Source organism: Limulus polyphemus, unplaced genomic scaffold (assembly GCF_000517525.1).
Source record: "Limulus polyphemus unplaced genomic scaffold, Limulus_polyphemus-2.1.2 Scaffold4383, whole genome shotgun sequence".
In the NCBI taxonomy this organism is placed as follows: Eukaryota; Metazoa; Arthropoda; class Merostomata; order Xiphosura; family Limulidae; genus Limulus; species Limulus polyphemus.
Genome location: NW_013669993.1, coordinates 79,910 through 86,839, shown reverse-complemented (window position 1 = coordinate 86,839; position 6,930 = coordinate 79,910).

Below are 6,930 nucleotides of genomic sequence, written 5' to 3'. Positions count from 1 at the left end.
GCCAACTCTTGGGCTACTCTTTTACCAACGAATAGTGGGATTGACCGTCACATTATAACGCCCCCACGGCTGAAAGGGCGAGCATGTTTGGTGGAACGGGGATTCGAACCCGCGACCCACAGATTGCGAGTCGAGCACCGTAACCACCTGGCCATGCCGGGCCATAAAAGAAGTACAAACATACATGGGCGTCCGCAGAAATTCTTCCGGGGGGAGGGGGCAAAGCAGTGTGAAATTTTGAATTGAATAAAGAAATAATTATGTTTCTCATTTTCCAGGTGGGGCAAATGACCCTCCCCCCGTGGACCGCCCATCATGCAAACATATTTGAAGCGGCACTGGGTATGGGATGGTGTGTATGGGATATTCTAATACCGGATCTCATACGTACAGTTCATTACCAATATTGGGTGTTACAAAGAAAACAGTTTTCCGACCAAGACACTTTTAAGATTGGCATAATTTCAGATTAAAGATAAACAGACAGATAGATAAAAGACATCTTCGGTTATTAGTTGTTTAGGGGGGTTTCACCTCACATTAGCAGGCAATACTTTTAACTTTTTTTTTTTTCACGGTTGACAAACAGGGCCACCTTATGAGACGTTGTCAAATATAACGATAGAAGTAGGTTAAAGAGAATACCGATCGGAAGAAGAAGATACAGTGAGGGGAGGGGATTGGTTGAAAAAAAAGGGAAAAACAGCGTCTAAAGAGGGGAAAGAGAGAGAGAGAGAGAGAGAGAAAGAGAGAGGAGGAATTTCGATTAATAGTTACCGAAACAGTAGATAAAACGTACGTTAACGATATCTTAAACACTTAAATTACACAATAACCTAGTGGCCCAAGTGGCACGGCTACCGATCACGGACGAGTGTATCAACACCATCTTACTTAGAAGTGGAGATCTGGTTTTGGTTGTGAAAGCAACAGGAGCCGGTTCGAGTCTTTCTGATCATGAGACGTTTTATTGCCTCATTCACTAACAAGATATCAATCAAGCCATGTGCAGAGCGATTCCCCAGTAAACCTGTCACTGGTTGCTACTGGCGGGAAAAGTGTGGGAACTTCGCCGGGAATTGTTTTATGGCCCTCGGGATTAGGTCGTCGTAGCCCGCCGAACTTCCAGTGCTCGGATTGGGACAACCTTTCACTACAGCTCTGCTCGTTATTCCATCGGGCACAACCCTGCGGTCCAGCCGCTAAGTCCAAGCGTCCCACCTGCTTGGGTGGCCAAAGCCGCGTTGTCGACGCCTCAGGCCGAGTGAAGAAGAGGCGGGCACCTACATCATTGTCCATCTGCATTCCAGGAAGAAGGAATAATCCAAAATACGTAATGCTATAATTCTAACTTCCCCCCCCATGACACGAACCCTTTCCACCCTTAAACCTACTGTGACGTCATATAATATGTGTAAGGACTATGTAGAAGAACGCTATTTGTAGACTCAAATGCCAACACAGAAAACAGCCATTTCTCTCCACGTGCAGCAGAGCGTCCACCGTGGCTCGTCGTGCAGATGACTCGAACAAAAACTCGAATCGAACTGTCGTCATAGGAGTCCACTCCACAGAGGTCAAAGTTGACGAGCGCCGACTCGATCATACCCCACCATAGAGAGTGACTTAATTATGACTCTTACTTAGTTCAGTTCGTTCTTTAAAAGTGAATTGACCCCTGGCGCCGGGAGCTAGATGGCTATAAAGTCATTAGACGTAAGAGCAAAGGCCGTTTCATGCCCTCTGTAGCGTCTCTACACAATTAGAGTGTCTTGGTTAGAAGTAAAACAAAAAGTAAATCACAAATAACGTTCACGTGGTACCAGAAATAATGTTCTATTAAACAAGTATCAGCACAAAATCTGTGGATATCCTTCAGATATTGTACCTCAGTGGTACAAAGATTGAATATCATTCAATGTTGGTATTTTGTCAGTATACAAAGTATCCTGCATCACATTTAGTGTTGATACTTTAGTAGCTCAAGAATCCTGTATCACATTTAGTGTTGATACTTTAGTAGCTCAAGGATCCTGCATCACATTTAGTGTTGATACTTTAGTAGCTCAAGGATCCTATATCACATTTAGTGTTGATACTTTAGTAGCTCAAGAATCCTGTATCACATTTAGTGTTGATACTTTAGTAGCTCAAGGATCCTGCATCACATTCAGTGTTCGCCCCTCCCCTTCCCAATAACTCTGCAGTAACCTTGAGGCCTTACAAGGCTAAAAATAAGGTTTCGATGCCCGTTATGGGCATAGCGCAAATAGCCCATTGCTTTGCTTTGCGCTTGAGAACAAAAACAAAAAACATCTTGTTCCTAAAGTACGAACACTGAATGTGATGCAGCATTCTTGAGCTACTAAAGTATCAACACTGAATGTGATACAGGATCCTTGAGCTACTAAAGTATCAACACTGAATGTGGTGCAGGATCCTTGAGCTACTAAAGTATCAACACTGAATGTGATACAGGATCCTTGAGCTACTAAAGTATCAACACTGAATGTGATACAGGATCCTTGAGCTACTAAAGTAAGAACTGAAGCAAGGTGTTAAGTGTTTTCGCAAGTGCTATCTACCAGAGCAAGGGTTGTTGTGAGTTTTTTTCAAGCACTAGAAGGAGCATGATAAGGTCTACTTCTCAACAAGGTGGACTCCCACCATAAGACGTGCTCCTCAGCCTGACAGTCAAAAAACAAAACAAGGAAATCTACTCCTCGGCCTGACATTTCTAAGCTTAGAAGAAAATTTCAATAACATTCTTGTGAAGGACTGAGATTGGATCAGAGTGTTTAACTGTGTTTTTTAATATACGTGTTTCCACAATGCTGACTTTACTACGATTATCTTTAACTATTGAAATATTGTTTCTTTTTTTTTAAGCGCAAATCTACACAGTAGCCTGCCAGTGCTGTGTCCTCCAGGGAAAATCAAACCATAGGTTTTAGCGTTACAAGACTGAATCTTACCACTGAGCCATCGGGTAACTAAATATTTTTTTTTCATATACGTAAACATGAAATAAGCACTTTGTTCTTACTGCTATTTGTTAAGATTTAACAATTTTCACACCAGTATAATTCATCCTTTTTTACTGTCTTATTAAGGGTTGTTGAATTTGTTTATATTTTACCTTTAATTTCCACCAAGCATGCTCGCCCTTTCAGCCGTGGGGGCGTTATAATGTGACGGCCAATCCCACTATTCGTTGGTAAAAGAGTAGCCCAAGAGTTGGCGGTGGGTGGTGATGACTAGCTGCCTTCCCTCTAGTCTTACACTGCTATATTAGGGACCTTTAATTTATTTCAATCCATACTAAATCCCAACGGCTAACAAAGTGCTTACCACATACGTTAATTTTACTAACGTCCCCCATCCGTTGATCCCTGGCCCTCACATTATTACACATGTGTACAACCCCGCCCCCAGTTTCTGACACAAGGTATCAAAAACGGTCCTGTCCTCTGCGTTTCTGGGCGAAAACTATAACACCTGCACAAGCACCCTCTCTCTACCTTTTCTTATAGAGTCGAGTACGCCTTAGGTAACGTGGGGAGGTACCGTTCTGAACCATTGTCCTCCTACCGAGAGTGCCCGTAGGTCATGCGGACCTGCCCTCTCGGAAAGCCTTCACAGCTGCAGAGAAAACATAACGTTCACCGGAGAGTCCAATAAGCGTCAAAATCACACGCTGACCAACGGAACTAAGGTTCTGACTAACTCCAAACCTGCCTGAAGTGAATAGAGCTCTGCCCTAAAGTCCCAACCGTACTCTGCTATACCTTAATTAGCTTACGTCCAGGTAGCGCCCAAGTACTGTAAACCTTAGTTACTTATCTCAGGACCCCACAGGTAACCTTAAGACCCACACCTGTAAAATAATGTTAGGTGTTATCATAATACACTTTTACGGGTTGCAGCGACTTGATCTTCATACTTCTGTAAACCTTAGTACTGTAAACCTTAGTTACTTATCTCAGGACCCCACAGGTAACCTTAAGACCCACACTTCATTTTGTACAGACACCTATAAAATAATGTTAGGTGTTATCATAATACACTTTTACGGGTTGCAGCGACTTGATCTTCATACTTCTGTTTCGATAAAGTTAAATCTTGTAAAACTTGATCTTTACAATTTTACATGTAAAACCAAATTCTGTAAGGATTGGTCCTTAAACTTGTAAAAGTAACAGACAAATTCTGTAAGGTTTTATCTTTAAACTTGTACAAGTAACAGCCAAATTCTGTAAGGTTTTCTCCTTAAACTTGTACAAGTAACAGCCAAATTCTGTAAGGTTTTGTCCTTAAACTTGTACAAGTAACAGCCAAATTCTGTAAGGTTTTCTCCTTAAACTTGTACAAGTAACAGCCAAATTCTGTAAGGTTTTGTCCTTAAACTTGTACAAGTAACAGCCAAATTCTGTAAGGTTTTATCTTTAAACTAGTACAGGTAACAGCCAAATCTTAAAAGGTTTTATTGCTAAACTTATACTAACGTCACCTAAATCTTAAGGGACTTATAATTACCCACAATTCTATTCAAATAGATCTAAGGTGTGTTGTGTTGCATTCGAAAACGAAATAGAAAATGTAGCTGTGGTATATGTATATATATATGTATGTGTTCATAATTATGATAAAATATGTTGCTAGATTATTGTATATTAATTTCTGATATCTCAATTTACATTGGACCGGACTGTGGGTCCGAGGATCCCGGTTCGTGTCCCGTTATCGAAATAAAATCGTGCTCCACGCTTTGAGGCCGTGGGTGCGTTATAAGAGTGATAGTAAAATTTCGCTGTTCGATTATAGTATCCCAAAAGTTGGCACTTAGTACCGTTCACTGGCCGTGTCCGCTCTAGCCTATCATTTCAATAGTGGCTTATACATGATTCAAAACAAACAGATTACATAAAATTATCATAAGAACGTTACGGGTTTTATTATATGGATTTCTTTGTCTTTTTTTTCATATGGTTTTCTCTGGATTATCCTGAAGAGATGACCAGCATCATATTAAACTAGATGCAGGGCTCCTGTTTGAAATTTTCAATAGCGACGTGTGTCAATCAACTTCTGACAACCCTCCCATTGAACGTCGTTCCAGCGGAAAATGCTGTTGGTTCAACACGGACCTCATGTAGCCCTCTAGTGGATTTCCGCTGAACGGTTTCTGTGCTTTTCTCTGAGTGGCTGCTGTATTCTTGTTGTGTTGGGTGGAGTGATAAGGCCAGGTCTACTCATACACACACACACACACAAACACATAAACATGGGCACAAGAAGGTTGGAAAATTATTTAAAAAAAACTTTTAGGGCTCGGTTCTATTGATGTGTTGACTTACAAACAGAGAGAGAGAAAGAGATCAAAGGATCGATAGAAAAGTAAGGAATAAAATCAATTGATAGAAACACAGAGAAAGAAAAGGAGACGTAATCTAAACCATTATTTGACAAAATTCTCTGTTTGTGTGTGTGTTCGCTTATATTTGGCGAATTAGTGGGCCGATTGTCACTAGACCTGGAACTTACACTTAGGACACAGGGGACTGTGTGTGTGTGTCGGCATTTGAATCTAACCCTTTCCCTATCTAACCCTCGGATATCCCTGTATCCCTTTCATATGTTGAACGGTTACATCAGCTGTCGGTTTGTTTTGAAGTTAAGCACAAAGCAACACAATTGGCTATCTGTGCTCTGCTCACCATGGGTATCGAAACCCTGATTCTAGCGTTATAAGTCTGCAAACATACTGCCGTGCCACTTTGTGGGGGGGGGGGCGTGAGCTATCGGAGAAAAACTTTAGTATTTTCAACCTCGACAGCACTTATGCCGACATTAACTTAACACTGCTAGAGCCTTGGACCTTACGATACGCAGCCCGACACTTTAACTACTATAGTCAACACGGATAAACAGATGACTAGATAAAGTTTCTTCAGCTCACTGTTCTCTTCTTTTTCTCCCTTCCTCTGTGAGTTTACAGAGCCTTCAAATTAGGAATTAATAATTGTGAGAAAAATTTCACAGGTCAAAATGAATATTTCTATTTCCTTTTCAAGTTTGCAGTGTGCGAGGTCCCCCTATGATTTACAACGCTAAAATTCAGGGTTCGATTTCTCGTGGTAGCCAGAGTGTAGATGGCCTAATATGGCTTTGCTCCTAGAACAACCAAACAAACCAGTAAGAAAATATTGGAACTTAAGGTGTATAATAAAATTACTTAACTACTAATGTACTTAAAAAAAAGGGTGGGTGGGTGGATGGGTGGATCCTAAACATTGCTGCTTTTCCCAGTATACAAATTATTTTTAAATCATCGTATTGATCATTTGACAAAAAAAAAAAAAATTAATGTCCATTCGTTTCAAATACACTGATAAAGTTTAGGCTTAAATTCCCGATACAGAATATCGGTATCATCTAAAATGTGAAACTTTACAACGATAAAGTTTAGGCTTAAATTCCCGATACAGAATATCGGTATCACATAAAATGTAAAACTTTCCACCGATATAGTTTAGGCTTAAATTCCCGATACAGAATATCGGTATCACCTACAATGTGAAACTTTACACTGATAAAGTTTAGGCTTAAATTCCCGATACTGAATATCGGTATCATCTAAAATGTGAAACTTTACACCGATAAAGTTTAGGCTTAAATTCCCGATACAGAATATCGGTATCACATAAAATGTAAAACTTTCCACCGATATAGTTTAGGCTTAAATTCCCGATACAGAATATCGGTATCACCTACAATGTGAAACTTTACACTGATAAAGTTTAGGCTTAAATTCCCGATACAGAATATCGGTATCACCTACAATGTAAAACTTTACACTGATAAAGTTTAGGCTTAAATTTCCGATACAGAATATCGGTATCACCTACAATGTTGAAACTTTTACACCGT